The sequence below is a fragment of the Monodon monoceros genome, unplaced genomic scaffold, assembly GCF_005190385.1.
Source record: "Monodon monoceros isolate NGI ecotype Baffin Bay Population unplaced genomic scaffold, NGI_Narwhal_1 Super_Scaffold_15, whole genome shotgun sequence".
Taxonomy (NCBI): Eukaryota; Metazoa; Chordata; class Mammalia; order Artiodactyla; family Monodontidae; genus Monodon; species Monodon monoceros.
Genome location: NW_021703771.1, coordinates 69,095,554 through 69,116,613, shown reverse-complemented (window position 1 = coordinate 69,116,613; position 21,060 = coordinate 69,095,554). Strand labels below are relative to the sequence as shown.

The 21,060-nt window shown below is 38.7% G+C and overlaps 1 pseudogene; it reads right to left on the bottom strand.

The window, feature by feature from the left end:
* Positions 1-5,393: 5,393 nt before the first annotated feature.
* The window catches only part of LOC114895913, a 52,326-nt pseudogene continuing 36,659 nt past the window's right edge, over positions 5,394-21,060 (bottom strand).

Below are 21,060 nucleotides of genomic sequence, written 5' to 3'. Positions count from 1 at the left end.
AACAGAAGAGAAGCAGTGGCTAAGGAAAAGGACAAGAGAGAAGTGACAATTCCTTTGAATGGAGCCATTAGCTACACGCTGTTTTCAGGGCTCCGGGCCTCAATATTCTAACACTTCCAGTTGTTTTCAGAAATTCCTATGGAGAGTTACAGACTGTACAAAGCTCCATCCTGGATAGTTTGCTATTTGTACAATTAAGAATGGCATGCCCTTTCTGTATCATTTTTCAAGATTATTATTGCTCTTCTCTAAGACTCAAGAGAAGAGGCATAATGAATACTGTCTCGTTACTACCATCATCCATCCTGTCATGAAGTTCAGAAGAAAATCCTTTCAAAGTTTTGAATATCAAATGACAGCAAAAATCTCTGATAGCTTTGAAAAGCAATTATGTACACAGTTTGTGATCGAATTTGATATTTTAAAACTTATATATGCTTTTCAATAAGGGGAACTATTTGAGCACATATTTTTCGGGGATCCTTGATACAGAACAAAATTAGAATTGAGATTTCACTAAAAATTACCCAACCCTGGAAAGCATGTGACTAAATCCAGTGTCATCAACATCTTGGCAAGGTACTAACACATAAGAAATGTCTCTGCCATTGTAGTGTTTCAGGCACATTTCTACCCTACCGTAACTTTTTATTCAAAAGTCCTGTTATATGCCTGAGGAAAAATAAAGCATATTTAAAAGGAAAAAAAAAAACAAAAAACAAGGAAATGTCTTTCAGCTCTTTACTTTTATCTTTAGCTATATCTTCCCAAATTGATATGAGCTAATTGATTATGTTTTTCACTACAGCGTGATCTAGGGTTATTTATGCCTATTAGAATTCTGAAAAGTTACAAATGGAATTAGCATCACCTAAGATATGATTTTAAAATTTAGAGTAAAATAGCAAATTGACATTTGGGGCCAATGCTCGGGGAAAATCATCCTGTTGCTGTGGAAACAAGTATAGATGCAGACCTTAAATTTCTCTGTATTCAAAGGCTAATTGTGACTTAAGGTGAATCTTACACACACACCACTGAACTTGAGGAGACAAAGCACCAGGCTTTACCAAAAGAAAGTAATTTCCTGGCAGTAGTCCCTTACCTATTGTTACATTCAAAGATGGTTCCTACTAGTTGGCAAGGTTGGATCTTAGCATCCAATTCATTTGGATCTTAGTTGGCAAGGTTGGATCTTAGCATCCAATTCATTTCCTTAGGGAACACCTGCCTGGGGATAGTTCTGTCCACTTCATGGGCTTCTCCTGGGGTCTCCCCTCTATGGCTTGGTACCTTCTAATATTTGAGTGAATTCGGTGGTTCCAGGGCAAGCAGAGGAAACACCAAGAAAAGACTTGAACTTCTACAAAGACAGCTGATCGTGCAGCTCTCCTTGTCAGCTTCTGATATTAATGGGCACTTCATCTCTCTCTGCACCTCTGATTTCTGCCCACAAAATCTGAGGAGCATTCTTTCCCTATCAGAATGATGAGTACTTAAAATAAATTTCTGTCATATCTTAGAAACTGTTTGCTAAAATTAATGTCAGTAATAGATATTCAGCAGTTCAGTGAAGGCACCTGAGGCATATGAGCCCTTCAGGTAAAGGGCCCATAAAAGTGTCTTTCAAAGATGCATACGTAGAGAATAGACTTGAGGACAAGGCGAGGGGGAAGGGTAAGCTGGGACGAAGTGAGAGAGTGGCATGGACATATATACACTACCAAATGTAAAATAGCTAGCTAGTGGGAAGGAGCCACATAGCACAGGGAGATCAGCTCGGTGCTTTGTGACCACCTAGAGGGGTGGGATAGGGAGGGTGGGAGAGAGACACAAGAGGGAGGAGATATGGGGATATATGTATATGTATAGCTGATTCACTTGGTTACAAAGCAGAAACTAACACACCATGGTAAAGCAATTATACTCCAATACAGATGTTAAAAAGAAAAGTGTCTTTCAAATGTCCACATGGACTAATTACTATAAATGTGTGGATTTTATTCTGACTTGGAGTGTATAACAGCTATTTGTAGTGACCAGGGGCTCTGGTGTTTAGTGTAAATTACTTCTCTAGAACAAAAGAATTTGGGTTTCGTCTTAACCAGCAAAATCCATCCACAAGTGCTACCTTCTTGATAGCTGAAACACCCTGGCTTTCCAAAATGGTAGAAGTAGAAAATCCAATATCAAAATATTTTGATTTAGTTTTATTCTGCTTTTATTCAGTCCTTTCCTCTTTTGAGTCTTGATTAGCCTTTAGTTCCTGTTCTGCCTATCTCTGTCAAGGGAAGAGATAAACAACTAGAATAAAAATTGCTACTAGACTATATATTTAATTTTAACTCAGTATTTTCTTTCTTCATTTACTGACCAGGACTGTCAGAGCAAAAGATGGATTAGGATCTTTGTTTTGAGGTTATTTTGTCAAGTGGATGGAGATTTACTTTTTTCTAATTGTCCTTATGACTTGGAAAGCTGTACAGTGAGCAAGAGGTACAGGTTTCAAAGGGAACCATATTTTAATATCCCATTTCCTATTTAATACTAGTTCAGAATATTTCAGATCAAAGGAACAGAATTGATCCAAAGTGCTTTAAGAAAGAAAGAAAATAAAAAAAGATTTGGTCAGAAAAAAATTTTGGTCCCAAGCCAGGTTGTCCAGAGGTTCACCATGTCATCTGAACTTTTGCATTCTTTTTCTGCAAATTTCTCCCCTTGGCTCCCCCAGGTAGCTATAGCAGTTGTTAAAGAAAAAAATTATCCTGACACTTGCTACAACAGTAAGGCAGACATAGGACTATTGCAATAGGCTATTTTTATAATAGGGACTATAACAATGAGGTTCTGCAGTAGGGTAGAGAGATTGAGCTCAATTCTGAATACAACAAGGAAAACTAAGGACTGATAGCCAAGAAGCAAGGTGAGGGGGTCAGTGGATGGAAAATTACTAAGAGGAAACATCAGCAGAAAAGGGGATTCTGCCTAAACCTACCTGAGAGGATTCTTGCTTAAGGCAGACCAGGGTGATCACATATCACCTGCGGGATGGTGACAAATGAGAAATTTTGTTAGATATTGAGGGTGATCAAATAGTGAGGTTGAGGGAGTCTCTCCTGATAACCTGAATTAGCAGGATTCTTGCTAAAACTGGGTCTTGAGGAGACGTTCAAGACAGGGTCTAGTTGGGCTCAGAGGAGTCTGTCTAGAGTCCGGTCAAGAAAAGAGTCTTTGTCCCAGTTCCAAACTCCCTGTCCTCAAGGGACACCCAGTCAGGGAAGAGAAGGGGCCCAAGTCCCAGCCTTCCCTGCGATGGTCCAGGGCACACTGACTGGACCATCCCAGGGCAAGTACTGCCCCCAGAAAATGAGGACACTCAAGTTAACTGGAAGCAATCAGAGCCCACCTCAAGAACTGGAGTGGGGCCGTTGTCACTCAAACTACACAGGAGATAGGTAAAGAAATTCAGGTAGTATTACAAGAAAGGAAAAGAAAAGATGCTGCTGGTCAGTAAAAAACAGAAGTACTTGGCATCTCTCTGAGCACTGATGGCCTCGTAGCTCTCCGTAGGACAGTCAGTAGGACAGTCAGTGGTTAAACACCTCTGCATATAAAGTCCCTAACACAGCATTTGGGTTATTTCACAGACACATGAAAATATTCAACTCCTTTCTATGCTCCTCCGGCAACTCATAAATAATTGTGCATTTTTTAGAACTTTGGTCAAACTTAAACATACTGCCTATAATTTATGGAGCACAGGTTTCTCTGACCCCCAAATGTCCCCAAACTGGTATATTAGCATAGTATTAACTGACTGCACTAAGGGACAATGCAAGGCAGAGCACATTCATTCCTTAGGTCTTCCTGACAACCAAATTCCCCTTTTCTCTGTAGCAGTCATGAATGCCTGAAGATGATCATGCTAGGCATGAAACATACCCAAAGGCCGCCCCTCCACAATAGGATCCTGTCGCTTCTGCTTTCCTCAGTCACCTTTCACAAGTCTGCATTGCCCCTAGTCACAGAAAACTTTACTCCTAGAAACTCCGCTAAAGGCTCATAAGCACTAAGGGAATATTGGAAACATAATGGAGGTCATTGCATACTTTTAGCTGCAGCTTGTGACATTGTGAGAAACCCAATACCTGTATTTTGCAGATGGACTCGTTAGTATACAGTGGAGTACCTTAATCTGTTTGCAGTTCACTGGGTTTCCTACCCGTAAGGATTGGTGTCTTTCAACAATTCGGATAAATTTTCATTCACTATCCCTTAGCTATTGCCTCTTCCATTTTGTTTCTATTACTTATCTCTGAAATTATATATAAGGTATACACTATATATGTATATGTGTGTATATATACATATATATATCTTACCACTCCTATAATCCATAAGCACATATTATATATGTATATATATATATCACTCTTATCCTCCATAAGCATAGTAGTTATTCTGCTTTTCATAATTTGCTTCATTTTGTCTTTGTGGATCTATATTCTCTATTTTTTCAGTTTTTACTTTTTTGTAAATGAATGAGCAGGGCTCTGTTCCAATAAACCTTTATTTACAAAAACAGGCAGTGGGGTTTTGGAACTGGATAGAGGTTGCACAACACTGCATATGCATTAAATACCACTGAATTATTCACTTTAAAATGGTTCGTTTTGTGACATGTGAATTTCACTTCAATAAATTCTTTTTAAAAAGCAAATAGGCAGTTGTTGGGATCTGGCTCACAAGCAGTAGTTTTCTGACACGTGACCAAGATCAACCTTTAATTCTTTGCTTCAACTCATTCCAGGCAACCCTAATTTGCAGTTATGTAACATCTACCTGCATACTTATGACAAGACACTCACTTACCCCACAAGGTAATATTTTTTCACTTATGGACAGACCCTGATCCTACCTGGAGGGTTTTTTCATATACAAACTCTCCCTCCCTATGCCTTCTATCCACAGGGAGTTTACTTATGGTTGTCTGCGTCACTAAAGGGACTCCATGCCAGGTTGATTTAAAGGATGAGTTCACTCTAACTGGAGAAATACTGAAGGGGGACATGCTTATATGCTAAAGCACCAGGCAAAGAGAAACTGAATCCCTTAGTTAAAGATACTCGACAGGATGGACTGACTTCTCACACACACGCACGTCCATCATCGGCAGATTTTTGTTAGATGGAAGATGCCCAGGGCTGGCTCACAGGAAAGTGGTGACAACCGGCAAGCGCTCCTCCACAGAGCAGAGGAGGCACCCCTGGCTGTGGAGGTGGGTACTTATGATATTGAGGGTCAGGGTCTCCTGCTTAACTTTGCCCACCCAGGAAGCTCTTCCCCTTGCCATTCAGTATCACCAGTGCTGGCATGAAAGGGTCTGCGGTGAGCTAGTTCAACTTGGCTAGCAGTTCTTCCAGTTCTGGCCGAGCTCTGAACCTTCCTTTGAAGTCTTCTTCAGTGTGCTCCCTCACTGACAGTTTGACTCCTTCAGGAAGATTGCTTTGGATTACTTCCAGGAAAATCTCTGCAAATGTAGCGCTCCAACCGCTGATCTGAACCACTCGCCCATGGGTGGTAAGAACTGAGTCCAGGAGCATTTTGCTGCCTTGGACCTGCAACTGCAATGCCTCCACGGTTTTGGTGGGCATCGCATAACTTTCCTCGACTTTAATGGAGAGGTGGTAGCAGAGGTTGTGAACATACTGGGCATAACTCTCTTCCAGGGCCATATCATATGCAGTCAGGTGAATGTTTCAAACCCCATATTCATAATCTGTCCCCAAATTAATGGGTCTCGCTTCCACTTTTCCCCTCTTCTTCCTGGGCTGAACAGGAAGCAAAAGAGAAAGAAACTCTTGTTTTAACTAGGTGCTTGCATCTTCCAATGCCATGCGTGGGTTGTGACCTGTAGTGCCGACTGATGCTCAGCAGAATGCCACCTGCAGGACAGAGGGGATTCTCTCCTGGGGTTCTGAACCTCAAGAGGGAAAAGGCTTGCTTAAAAATGGTGTCATTCCTCAGACACAGAGCCTTTCCCAGAGCTCCATTCAGCCTTTGCTGCTGCGCGGCCTGTAATTGCGCCAGCGGAAAATCGGCCCAAGATGCCGCGACCGCTGGGCGTCCGAAAACACTCTGTTTTTTCGGTTTTATCTTCCAGTTCACAGAGTTTCTTTCTCTTCAGCTCTATCTAACATGACATTTAATCCGTCCATAGGATTTTTAATTTTTTTGGTACATTTTAAATTTCTAAGAGTTCTATTTGATTCTTTTTCCTATTTGTTAGGGAGGTTTTTTTAATAGTCTTGTCTGCTCCAATTTTCAAACTTATTTTGAATTGATTTAGACATATTCCATTTCATATTCAATTTATGATAATCCCAAAGTCCCTGTGGGTCTGTTCTAGTGTCTCTTGTCCCACCTGTTCTCATGGGACTGACTTCACATGCTTTGTGATTTTTGACTATCGGCTGCTCACTTTCCTTGGAATTTTTTTCTGTAAAAACGCTTCAAGGACTGGGTTGAAGTGAAGTTTCTCCGAAGGTAAATTATATTTGCTTGCATCCCTAGCTTGGGATCACTTCCAAACAAGGAACACTTTAAACATGCTGCTTGAGGTTTTTCAGACCACATAGATAGAATCAACCCAGCCCACACATATTCACAAGGGCTGAATTTAGTTACACAGTCTCAGATGAGATTAGTTTTTTTCCTCTACCCCACATCATGGTAAGCATAGTTAAGTTTCTTTGCTTTCCCCTTCTTCACAATGAGGTTTCTTTCTTACTTCCCTTATACTAAGAATGTAAAGGATATACTTCTCCAGGGTTCCAGCTTTATTCATAAGTCTCTTGTTAGGTTCTCTGCTTTATCCAGTTCTGAGGACTTGTATCCATCTCCTTTGCCCCCCAACCTTCCCATGTAACTTTGGTTTTGCCTCTGCATATTCCTTCCTTTTTATCAGTGTGTTTTAAAAGGTTTTCAAAGTACATTTTATCCCGAATTTTAATTGTTTCAATCACAAGAGTCATTTACGGTATCTAATTTACTACGTTGATAGAAATAGACATCCCTGGGAATAAAAAGTTTTAGACTTATTTTTGATTCTGTTTTTGTTTTGTTTAATTTCTTAATTTCTGTTATTCAGTTTGGAATAATATAATTCATGAACGTCCTACTCTGGTTTCATTTATGTTGGGTAATGTTTATAAACTGATGCTTGATAAATAATCGCATACAAAGTTAAATACAGCTAACTTGTCTAGGATCCCAGTGACTACCTTTTAGACAACTGGGGAAAACTGTGTCACTGATTCTCCATCAATCACAGTGTACGACCAGGGCTAAAATAGATTCTATGCATGTCACTTGTTTGTCAACCACAAATCATGTACAAATTGCTATAGCACTGACTGGCACAAAATAATCTGGGGTAGAGTAATGCACAGCAACAGAAAGTCAAACAATGTTGAGTAGAAAATCAACTATCAATAAATAGTGAGCCTACTTACTTTGGTTTACATTATGTCCTTATATCTTTGGGCATTTATTTTTTATCATTATTTGTGAAATCACACAAATAAATAATCATTCAGTTTCACAGGTTTTCTTAATCAATGATCAGTTTGAACTTCAAATTTTTAAGTCTAAAATTTTTCTCATTCTATTCCTAAATATTATTGGTTAAGTAGTTTGCTATTTTTTGTCAGAACTGTTCTTTTTTAACTCATTCTTTAAAGCTAACCTCACTTTGCTCAATTGCTGACAATTGTTAAAAGCTTTCTTTCAAATGTACATGATAAACTAAAATCAAGAAAGATGTTGCTCTTTTGACATGAAAGAAAATTAACACTCTCTTGATAGAGAGAGTGTTCCTTGTATGTCTGCTCATAATTTTTGGATGCATCAGTAATCCTAGAAACATATGAACTATTTTGAATAGTCATGAAAATAAAACTCTGGTCTTGTTGACCACCGATTTTATCATCTACACAAGCCACTGTCAACATTCTAATATTTGCTCTCCACAAGCTTTATTTTGCCTTAAGAAAATCAGTTACCAAATGACACTGGACATCTGGATTTCTTTTAGAAATCAAGCACTAGCTTATATAAATTGACCACAGGTTTCCCACACTGAACTTCAAAACATCAAATAATTTAAAAAAGAAAATAAGCCTATTTATTGTGTGTTATACGCAAAAAAAAGAAAAATGTGGAAGTGACACCAATCACCAAACTCTTATTCATATACTCTTGGTCCAAGACATTTTGTTCTCAAGGTTTCTTCTACAAATTGCATGTAACCTTTAGCAGATTTGATGCTGGTGGCTCCTACTGAATCATACTTTGGTAACTGTTGGACCATTTTACTCAGGGGTTTTTGCTCTTAGAGCAAACAAGATATGCCACTCAGTTGCCCCATACCTGAGTTAACTATTCATCAGAAACAGGCATGGTCCTGGGTTGTGTATCTTACCTAAGCTGTTGAAAAGTTTATTTCTCACTGATTTATTTTTTTTCTAAAACACATTCAGAGAATTTGAGTTTTATTAATCATTGATTGAACTGATTTATCATACTTAAGAAAAATCAAAATATTCTTCCAGTTTGTATTATTGACCAGTAAATACTACATTTGATTTATTGTAGTTTTAAACCAAAACACATTCAAAATCTAATCCTAAATGAGGCTGGATTTTGTGACTTTTTCTATAATCTTTATATTCTGTGGAATTCTCCCCTACCAGGTAAGAAAATCACAAACAGAATTAAGAAATCTATTCAGAAGTGAAAAGGGCAGGCAAGAAATCAAGAATGACTTGGAGATTTGGGGCTCAAATGACAAAGAGATTTTTGGGAGCCATTAATAGAAATAAGGAAGTCAAGAGAAGAAAGTGAGTCTAGTGAGAGGTGGAAGAGGAGAAATCAATTTTTTTACAAAAGGAATCAGAGATATAAATGTAAAAAATGAAACAAGGATTGTAAATAGCGCAGGTAATTCAAAATGTAGGAGCAACCTAAAATATTAATAAATGTGACAACATAACTGTGAAAACTTTTGAATGACAAGAAACATCAGCAAAGTCTGAAGACAAGTGACAAACTGGATATAACATTTCGGCAACTGATAAATAAAAGGCTAATATTCTTAATGCATGAAGGACTCCTAAAAACTGAGAATTTAAAAACCACATACAGCAACACAGGAAAAATTAGCAAAAAAATGAATGAGCAGTTCACAGAAAAATTATTCAACTGGACTTTAAACATGGGAAACAATGATTAGTCTCACTCACATTAAGAGAGATACAAATTTTAACTCACTAAGAAACCACTTTGCACCCATCAAGTAGGCAAAATCCATAGTCTCTTTTGATAAGACTGTGGGGAAACAAGTACTGTAATGCATTGTTGGTGGGACTGCAAAATTATATAACCCACATGGAGAAAATGTGACAAAACACAACCAAATTACATGTATATTTATTTTCCACTGATCTAGCAATCCCACTTCTGGGAGTCTATCTCAAAGATACAGTGGGAAAAAATGATATATATGTTTATATATATCATATGTAGCACGAGAGAGAGACTGAAACAGGAAGAAGCTACATTTTAGACTCCATCAGTACACAGGGCTGATGACGATCCTATGACTGAAAAGATAACGAAACGATGCCTAACTTGAGAAGGGACAAAAGAAAGGATGGATATCAATATTAAAATGGGGCAAATCTCAGCATCTCCTGAGGCTGGGTCTCTGGGAGGAACTGTTCTAACTCAGCAAAAAAAATTTAAAAAAATTCATTTTTCCTCTATTTGCAACCAAGAAATAGGCAGCTTCTCAGGCACAGATGCCTGGGTATTGAGAAAATGAAACTAGTTGCATTTGACATGACAAGAAAGGCTGTATCATTGGCATAGAATCCCCTTAACAGAGTGTTTCTCTCTGATGAGCAGATACAGAGTCTACAAAATCTACCAGAAGAGAAAGGGTTGATGGTTCTAAGATATCTTGATGAGATGATAATATCCTGCACTGAGAAAACACCATTTCACATTATTCTCTACTATGAGGTCTACAATTAATACCCACTATGCACCCTAATTCTGAGTCTTAAAAACAGTCTTCAAAAACATTGAATTCAATGTTTTTCTTCCAATTCTTGAAGGATTTTGGCTTTGGGTACCCCTGGGTATAGGTACTAGAGATATGGAGCTGTGGAAGGAATTTTTAAAAATATTTTCTCCTTGACTCATCTAGGTTCTTTCAGAGGCAGGCAGCATTTCTCCCAACACATTCCAGTTTTACAATGTCCTTTGTCCAACCTACCAGGAATAAAATTCAGGCTTCTTATTGCTGAAACCTATAAGAAAAATTAATTCCCAGCATATCGTCATGTATAATACATCTGGGAAAGCAAGTTACTCATGGCCTCAGTGAAATTTTGGCAGGATTTTTACTGCCACACCGTTAGTGCCTACGAATGGGGAGAACATATGTATCAACAATTGGAGAACTCTCATGTGGGATGATGTCATCTGCATACGAGCTGGAGTGTATACTCCTATAAAAGAAAACCAAATACTCCTCTGGCAGCAATCTAGCTCATTAAGAATCCTAAACCATGCACCCTGAAAACCTGAAACAAAATTCTGAAAAGTTGGCATATACAGGTGAGCTTCATCAGTTCCCAGGTTTACTCACATCCCTTGTGACACAATATGGTGATGTTTTGATATGCTACAAGGGAGCACGAGTGCCCCTAAAATGTGATTCTTTTCTATACTTTAGGATGTGTTTGGTGGATTAAGTTTAGGGATATTTGGTCAGCCAGCAAAGGTGAAGAAAATCCTACTGATAGAATGTGTCTCAGTAGGTGATAATAATGAACTCAATCAGACGACTGTTCCAGGGTAGATATTAGACAGGACAAGTTGGTATAATAGAGTGAAATGTTTGAATGTTACCAGTCTTCCTAAGTGTTGATCATACACCAAATCTTTGGGTACCACCAGCCAGGTGAAAAGAGGATACCCTCAGATCATACGAGTTCCTCAATTAAAATTCAGTTAATTGATCCAGACCATCACCCAACCAACAAGCAACCTGAGATGTTTGTGCTCCCATGGAGAGGTGGCTAAAGCATATGGGAACACTCAGTTACTCAAAGACCTGAGTGCATGTCCTGGCTCTGTCACATAGTAGCTAAATGACCTTGAGCAAGTTAGTGAACTTCTCCTACACCCTTTCCTCCTGCTATAAAATGGGAAAAATAATAACTATCTCACAAGATGAGATTAGTGAATATATGTAAACATTTTCCTCTATTTTAAACTGGCTCTTGAACATCAGGCCTGGAGAGTCCTTGCTTTCCCCCCAAGACGTTGACATATTTCTGTTCCATTTTATTTCTATTGATTAGCTAATTAACTTGGAAATAGTTTTCTTAACTGCATTTCATATTTTATTAACTCTGCTTGCTTCTGACATTTGCTTAAAAGTTGGTTCTAACTTTTAAAAGGGCCATATTCTTTCTTAGCTTTTTACATATTTAAAAATTAATTTTTAAAGCATCTTTATGATGGTTTTTCATGCCTCTTTTAGAGTATTGGGAATTTAATTAGATCTGTATAGGGCTTAAGCCCAAGCAATGGAAACTAATGGTAGGAATTTAATAGGGTGATGAGTGAATGATTTGAGAACAGGTGGACTTTTCTAGTGACCACACAGTAATTTTATCAAAGTTATAACTGAAAATGCCTCTGAGTATGAAAGGCATGGATACTGAGGTAGCATCTCAAAAGGAAGTTCTCCACAGGGAAGCACTCTAGTGCTGTCAGTAGAACTCTCTGTGGTGATGGATATTCTACATCTGTACTATCCAGTACTACAGCCACTAGTCACATCAGGACTATTGAGCACTTGGAATATGGCTAGTGTTACTGAGGAACTGAATTTTTTACCTAATTTTAATTTTAAAATAAATTGGATGAGATTTTATATACTTCCTTAAAACCAGAAGCCCTCCAACCTTCACTAGTTGTCTTTTTCTGTCTCCTGTGTTTATTGTCAACAAGTCCTACTGATATTTTTTTTCTGATATATATCTGGTAGTCATCTTTCTTTTTCTTTTTCTACCTTGTTTAAGGACCTCCTCAATCCATGCCAGTGAAACCCAACAGCTTCCAATCTTCTTGCTTCTAGGCTCTCCCCTCTCCAATTCACTTGCCAGAGTATCTTGATAAATTACCAAATTCATTATTGCTTAAAATCCTTCTTTGCCAATAGTATGAAAATTCATGTTCTTAGCCTGGTCTTCAAGACTATAGTATGATCCAACCTTAAGGTCTCTAAATACATCTTGGCTTCAGAGTTCACTTCCAAACAGGTGACTCATTTATCTCTCAAAAGATGTCATGTCTGGTATCCTCTTATCGCCTGTTCATTCTGTTCCTATATAACCTTCCCCCTGTCCTATCTATTCACATATTGCTGTATTCCAGGATCCTCTGTGACAGTGGCTTTTAAACTATTGTTTTTACTATAACCTATAAAAAGAAATTATTTAACATGGTTCTATAGCATACACGCTGATATTTTCTATTCTGTTGTACTTTTCTATTCTATTTCTTTTTTATGCTTATCTTAAACCACTAAATTGACTTCATGATGATACTATGTCATGGGCTGAATTCTGTTCCCTAAAATTTATATGTTGAAGTTCTAACCCTCATTACCTCAGAATGTGACTGTATTTGGAAACAGGGTTTTTAATGAGGTAACTACGGTATGATCAGATCATATGGTGGGCCCTAATCCAATGTGACTGTTGTCCTTATAAGAAGAGGAGATTAATACACAGACCCACATAAAGGGAAGACCATGTGAAGACACCAAGGGTAGATGGTCATCTATAAGCCAAGAAGAAAGGCTTCAGGAGAAAGCAAACTGCTGACACCTTGACGTTGGACTTCTAGCTTCCAGAACTATGAGAAAATAAATTCTGTTGTTTAAGTTTGCTAGGGTGGCAGCACTGGCAAATTAATACAATGCTTTAATGGGCTGAGAGTCACAATTCAAAAAACACTGCTCTATTAGCCTTTCCTCAATTCCCACAGCATATTTTAATCATCTTGTCGTGTAGAACGTACTTTCTCTACCATCACTTAGGCATGAAATTACATACTACTCTTTAGCTTTGTGCGTATGCCTTGCCTCCCTGCCTTTATTTTAAGATCCTAATAGTACAATATAATCTTGTTTTGTTTTCTGCAAAAAGAAACAAGCACATAGTTATTAAATATATTTTTGTTCAGTGAATGAGATTGTTCTTTTTCTTAAGGCAACTGAGCAAAATCTAACCACTAAACACTCTCATCCCTCTTTAAAATCATTCTTTCATACCTGTCTTCCAACATCTCAATCTAAGTCAAGGATAGCAACGTGCTGTCAAACGCAGCCTTACAGTCCTTCTCAGCACTGCTCCAAGCAGCTATTTCCAGTCCAACCATGCTGCCATCTTTGGTCTAAATCAAGAAACCAACATCAGAGCTAGAATTAATGCAGTGGAGATCCAAATACATTCTACATTCTCTTGTCCATAAAATTATTTTACTTAACTTATTAATTTATTTAAAATGAAACTACCTAGTACCATTCTGCCCCCTTCAGTTTCAGCTCCTCCACAGTCAAACGTTCCAAAAGATTCTATATCCACCCAGTCTCCACTTTCTCATCTGCCATTCTCTCATCTACCCACACTAATATGGCTTCTTTCACACTATCCACTCAAAGGACTCTTGCCAAGGTCACCAGGAAGCTCCAGCAAACCAAATCCAATAGATGGAGTTCTTCCCTCATCTGTCCTACCTCCCAGCATTACTAAACACAGTTGCTCATTCTCTAATACTTGAAACCTTCTCTCTGGAATTCTGTGACTCCTCTATTTCCAGTTTTCCTTACACCAACACCAGCTATTTCACCATTCCTCATTTGTAAGACCTCTGAGTGTTGTTGTCCCTCAGGACTTAACCCCGGGTCCTCTTCTCTTCTTTACTCTCACCTTAATGACATGTATTTCAAATATATATGTACACATATGTGTGGGTGTGTGTATCTATCTATATATATACACACACATATACATAAACACATAGTTTACTGGAATTATCAGTTTCACAAAACAAATAGTTTATGAGAATATATGATTCTCTCTCATACTTTCTACTCCACTATATGATATCCTATTCTATTTAATTTTTTAAAAATTATTGGTCTTAACCCGCTAAACTGATGTGATAACACTAATGGGTCGTGACTCACAGTTCTAAAAACACTGCTTCCCGTGACTTTAAATAACAACCATATGCTAAAAATTCCTAAATTTATCTCTCTCTTCTCACTTCCAGGCTTGTAAATCCAACTGCTTATCCATTTGGCCATCTAGTAAGAAAATCGAATGTAACCTCATGAAAACTGACGTCTTTATTTTCCCCACATATCTTTACTTTTCCCAATTAGCAAATGACACTACACTGAACCCTGTTGAGCAAGCCTGAAAACTCCAGGTTGGCCTTGTTTTGCCCTCTCCTTGGCTCCCTTCACTCACACAGAAAGAATGGACGATCAGGTCTTGTCAATGCTACACAGGGTCAGAGATGATGATCAGGATCATTGCAACAACTGCGTTCTGATGTCAAACTGTGACTTTTTACCTGAAGTTACTCAAGGCCCTCCTCACTTCACTGCTTTGGGACAGCTGTTTAGTATCAGGTCTATCAGGGCAGGCCAACTCCCTCAAGGGTCATGAGCTCCTTTTTCCATGAAGCCCCGAGCCTGTTTCTGCCTCATCATCTCTGGATGGATGAAGAAGTACAGCTGAGGACTGTACTGACCCACAGTTCTGCAAGCCTGTGAGTTTCACCCATCCCTCCCTTCCCGGTCCCAAAGCCGGCCTGTAAACAGCATCGCAGCTTGGCTGTTATAAGAAAGAGAGGCTACAGTGGACTCCGAGTGTCTCATCCTGAGTCTGCAGCCAAGGAATAGTTCACTGAGAGGCCGCACATTAAAAGATCAAGTCATCAAATGATTAATTTTCCACATTTATGTATTTGTCAAAAATAAATTATTTAAATTGTTCATAACGCCTTTAATACTTAATATTGGCTGGATTGGCAGGGTCTACAAGAGTCGTGGGAAGCCGAGGCTCCAGGGTTCTGGATCTTCACACTCCCTCCCTCAGTCTCTTCTCCTCTGCCTCAGTCCCCACCCTTGCCTGGGACTGGCAGCCTCTGTCTTTCTTCCACCAGCAGTAAGTTCCCACCCTTGGCCTGCCAGCAGCTGAGGTAGCAGGGAGTAGGGACAGATGAAAATTAAACATTCTTTTTAAAAGCTGTTATGAAAAGACAGAACCATCCTATGGTATTAGAGGTCATAATAGAAGTCAGATAGAGGCCTGGAGGGTTACGAACTGGAAAGGGGGTGCAGGGAGAGGGCTTTCTGGTACTGGACATGTTCTATATCTGGACCTGGTTATACAGACATATACATATGTTAAAATTCATTGAACTATATATCCTTACCACTTGTGCATTTTGCTATTTCCATGTTATACTTCAACACAGAGTAAAAATACTGAAATCCATGAAAATTGTTACAAATATTCCGCACCATACTAATTGTTATGAATCTTCTACACAGAAGAATTTTTTTTTCAAAAAAGAAATATTTGTTGATAATTTGGTAAGTTTTGTCATTATTCACACGGCAAAACCTAAATCCTAAAACTGCCAAAACATTTATAGGACAGCAAGTGACTTCAAAAGGATCTGCAAAAGAGAAAACGTTAAAACTGAAAAATCCAAAGTGAAATGCTGAAATTTGGGAAGTATTCATAAAAATAATGTATTTAATATACTCAAATATATATTGGAACACAGTATAGTGTTTCCTTAAAAATATTAAAAATAGAACTACCCTATGATCCAGCAATCTCACTTCTGGGTATATATCGACAGGAAATGAAAACAGGATATCAAAGAAATTCCTGCACCCCCATGTTCACTGTAGCATTATTTACAATGGAAACAACTTGTGTCCATCAATGGATGAATGGAAAAAGAAGATGTGAAAATGTATATATATATATGCAAAAAGGAATATAATTTAGCCATGAGAAAGAAGGAAATCCTGCTGTTTGTGACAACATGGATAGATCTACAGGGCATTATGTTAAGTGAAATAAGCCAGACTGAAAAGGCAAATACGTACTACATGATATCACTTATACGTGGAATCTTTTTGAAAAAAAAGTCAAACTCGAAGAAACAGGGAGTAGAAAAGTGGTTGCCAGGGGCTAGGGAATGGGGAAATAGGGAGAACAAACTTTTAGTTATAAGATGAATAAGGTCTAAGGATCTAATGAATAACATGGTGACTACAGTTGATAACACTGGGTTCCATAATTAAAATTTGCTAAGAGAGTAGAAGTTAAATGTTCTCACCAAAAAAAAAATTAAATCTATGTGACGCTAGGTGTGTTAATTAACTAGATGAGAGGTTGCAGAGAAAAACAGAAGAAGTAAAAGTGAAATATGTGACGAATGTTGGGGGTGGGGGTCACAAGGAGGAGGAGACTCCCACAGAAGCTGGCCTGGACCAAATGGCAGCCTTGCAAGAGACTCCTCAAGACTGAAATTTGGGCTGTAAATGTCAGGTCTCTCCCCTCCCCCACTGTCCTAGGGCTTCCGCTTCTAGCAAATACCTTTTATTAGCAGAGAAACTCCTACTGTGGCCAGGCACCCACATGTTCCTACTGCTGCAGGCCTAGGGTTTGGTCTGGTTCTTCCCGCCACAGAGGTGTAAGGAGCCAGGGCTTTCTGGGATCGGAGACCGGTCTGTGTCCCCCAGCCCCACCCCTGCACATCCGTGTTCAATTTCCACTTGTTTTGGCAGTCCCTTGACTTATTTTGTAGTTCGGGTTTCATCTGGAATTTACGTTCCTGTTCCAAGTTCTCCTTGTGAGGTTTGTGTGATTTCCAAGAAAAGAAGGGAAAATGACGACTTTTGCAATCATTTTCCAACCAGGCGTGGCTATTTGGGAATTTTAATGAATGCATAAAGATCAAGGGAATTGTTTTTATCTAAAATACTTCTTAATTACAATAAAATAGATTTCTGTGAAGGAAAAGCATCCCATTTTAAAGTAGTCAAACACCGTAACAAACAGACTTGTGGTTGCCAAGGCGGTGGAGGGGTGGGGGAGGGATGGAGTGGGAGTTTGGGGTTAGCAGATGCAACTATTATATATAGGATGGATAAACAACAAGGTCCTACTGTAGAGCACAGGGAACTATATTCAATATCCTGTGATAAACCATAATGGAAAAGAATATGAAAAATAATATATATATGTATAACTGAATCACTTTGCTATATAGCAGAAATTAACACAACATTGTAAATCAACTATACTTCAATACAATACAATACAAAAAAATAAAGTGTCAAACAAACAAAAGCCTTTTAAATTTGTAGTGAAGAAGAGCTCCAGGAAGAAAGTCTCTGGATGGGAGGCGAGGTCCCACCAAATCTCTTTAGGAGCCTCTCACTGATATTTCCCCTTCCACCATCAAATCAGGTCCCAAGAGAGCACACTATCTCCCTTTAAAACTCTGCTTCTAAGTGTCCTCTGTTTTCAAATTGGAAGATCCAAGAAGTATAAAGGAGGCTCAGGGAGGAAAGGCTATCTCATCAACTGAGACTGAAGTCCCCCGAAGGATAAACCCTGCACCGGCATACTAAAAAAGGACCCTGCGAGTGAGAATGGGAGGAAAGAGGAGGCCAGAACACGGCACTCTGTGCTACGCCAGAGATTCAACGCAACGTAACTAGACTCATTCAGCCAGTTGTCAGGGCCAGTAGGCTAGAGAGGAGTAGGCGGATGGGTTCAAGCACTCTGGAGATGTGCAGGGATCCATGACCCCAGAAATTTGTCCAAAACCTTTTATGGATTCAGAGCAGGAGTAGACTGATGAAAGTGACATATCATCCCTACAAGGGGACTGGCCTGTGTATTCAGTGGAAGGTGGGGAGTCTGAAGTCTGGCCAACCTGGAATAAAATCTCACTCTGGGAACACAGGCCGTTTTCTGGAATCCCACACCCCCGTAGCTCAATATTGACTTTCAATCAGACTTTGTTATGTCCCTTTTTAAAGTTGTGAGGCCCAGCAACTTACCCAATCATCAATCAATCAATCAATAGATAACACTAGTTGAAAAATCAACAACTCAAAATTCTATCTCCTTGTTTCCCTTAGCATAATTGAGACAAGAGTTTTTCCTGTTGTAGCTTTCTTTTAGAAACTAAAGGACCCATAAATAAATGAAATGTACAAAAAAAGAACAAAAAACATAAAACACCATGCTTTTCAGAGTGCAAATTTCTAGTCCTACAGTAGTTAACATCTGTTAAAAATGATTAAAGAAAATAATGTAGGGGATACAAACAAACATTATTTAACACTTCAAGAAGCAGGCAGTCTCTATTCCCAAGGGTCCAGGAGACTCCAAAATGGGGTAGAAGGCAGAGAGCTTTCACAGGGTAAAGAATAAGAAACAAGGAAGAGAATAGAAAATAAAGAAAGAACAAGGAAATAAGTATAGAGCCCAGAGCTGATGTGGCATTTGGGGATTGGCTACAGGATGTACTACATTTCTGGCCAAATGGAGAACTTCCAGGGACTGTAAGTTTCAGTTTGCTGATGTGGCACTGTGGTTCCATCTTGGGCCTAGAAATTTCTTTAAACAGTAGGCAAAGTTGAAATGAGGTTTCAAAATAGACAAACAGGAGAAGTGATTTCCAGGAAGAGGAAACAGCGCGTGCAAAGGACAAACGTGTGAAAGAGTCCAACGTTTTGGAAAATTTATATGGCTTTTTTTTTTTCTTGGCTTTTTTTTTTTAACATCTTCATTAGAGTATAATTGCTTTATAATGGTGTGTTAGTTTCTGCTTTATAACAAAGTGAATCAGTTATACATGTATACATGTTCCCACATCTCTTCCCTCTTGCGTCTCCCTCCCTCCCACCCTCCCTATCCCACCCCTCTAGGTAGTCACAAACCACCGAGCTGATCTCCCTGTGCTATGCGGCTGCTTCCTACTAGCTAGCTATTTTACGTTTGGTAGTGTATATATGTCCATGCCACTCTCTCACTTTGTCACAGTTTACCCTTCCCCCTCCCCATATCCTCAAGTCCATTCTCTAGTAGGTCTGTGTCTTTATTCCCATCTTATCCTTAGGTTCTTCATGACCTTTTTTCTTTTTTTCTTAGATTCCATATATATGTGTTAGCATACGGTATTTGTTTTTCTTTCTGACTTACTTCACTCTGTGTGACAGACTCTAGGTCCATCCACCTCACTTACAAATAACTCAATTTCGTTTCTTTTTATGGCTGAGTAATATTCCATTGTATATATGCGCCACATCTTCTTTATCCATTCATCTGTTGATGGACACTTAGGTTGCTTCCATGTCCTGGCTATTGTAAATAGAGCTGCAATGAACATATTGGAACATGACTCTTTTTGAATTATGGTTTTCTCAGGGTATATGCCCAGTAGTGGGACTGCTGGGTCGTATGGTAGTTCTATTTGCAGTTTTTTAAGGCACCTCCATACTGTTCTCCATAGTGGCTGTATCAATTCACATTCCCACCAACAGTGCAAGAGTGTTCCCTTTTTTATTTTTTCTTTCCCCTTTTGCTGAGCTTAAAGTACAAGATTAGGAAAAGAGGCAATGTCGTGAGAAGATGGGTCAGTCAATAAGAGGTGAGTTAGAAAAAGGATCTAATAGAATCACAGTAGGAGAGGTTGGTTGACTGTGCCAAATTCTCTTGTGGGATCAAATGAGATAATGACTAAAAAGAGTCCCGTGGATTTAGCAATTTGGAGGTTGTTGATATCCTCAGCAAGGGAAATGGGGAAGGGTTAATGTAGTGTAAGTGCCTGACAATTAGCTTTTCTGATTGTAATGTAAGTGCCTGCCATTAGGCTTTTGATTGCCAAGGCATCTGTTTCAAAGACATGCATCTCGAATAAGCATATTTCCAGCTACACAGCTTAGAGAGTCACCTCACCCATGAAGTTCCCCCTTATAAAGCACTGGATAACCTAGATAACTGATCCCTTGTATGACCCCCCTTTTCCCTTCCTGTGCTTTAATTCCTGCTCTTAAAATCACCAGTAAAAGTAAATGTCAAACTCTTTTCCACAGTGTTTTTACCATCAGGACAGGAAGAGAATTCTTATTATTCTACATCCTTGCCAATACTTGCTATTGTGAAACTTATAAAAAGTTCCTAACCTAGTGGGTTGGAAATTATAAACCATTACGGTTTTCACTGACATATTGTTGATTCCTAATGAGGTTGACAGATCTGCCTATACTAATTGGCTATTTGGATTTCCTCTTCTAGAAAGAACTTGTTTACCTGACTTTTTTTTTCAATTAGATTATTTCTTTCCCTTATTGACAGGAAGGAGTTCATTATATATACTAATTACTAGTCCTTTGTCAATTATATATGTTGTAAAGTCTTCTCGTTTATTACTCATCTTTCACTATTTTTCATTAATGAAAAAGAACTGCTTAATTTTAATGTAGGCACATTTATCAGTGTTTTCCATTAGTTTTGTGTTTTGTTTAGAAATTCTTCCCAACCCTGGTTCATAAAGACATTCTCAAATATGCTCTTCCAAAAGTTGAAAATGTTGCCTTTCACATTTAAATCTATCCTCCAACTGGAATTGAATTTTGTGCTATTTAAGACGTAAGATCTCAGTTTAATTTTTTTCCATATTGACATCAATTGTTCCCATACAATTTATTGGAAAACATCATTTTTTCCCACCTCTCTTCACTAAAACCTCTGTCATATACCAAAAAAAAAAGCCCAATCACCAGTAAGGTGTGAACCCATGAAATCCTAGGTACCCCACCCTGGACCCCAGTAAGGGCAGAACCCCAGGTCTGTGCTAGCGTTGTCT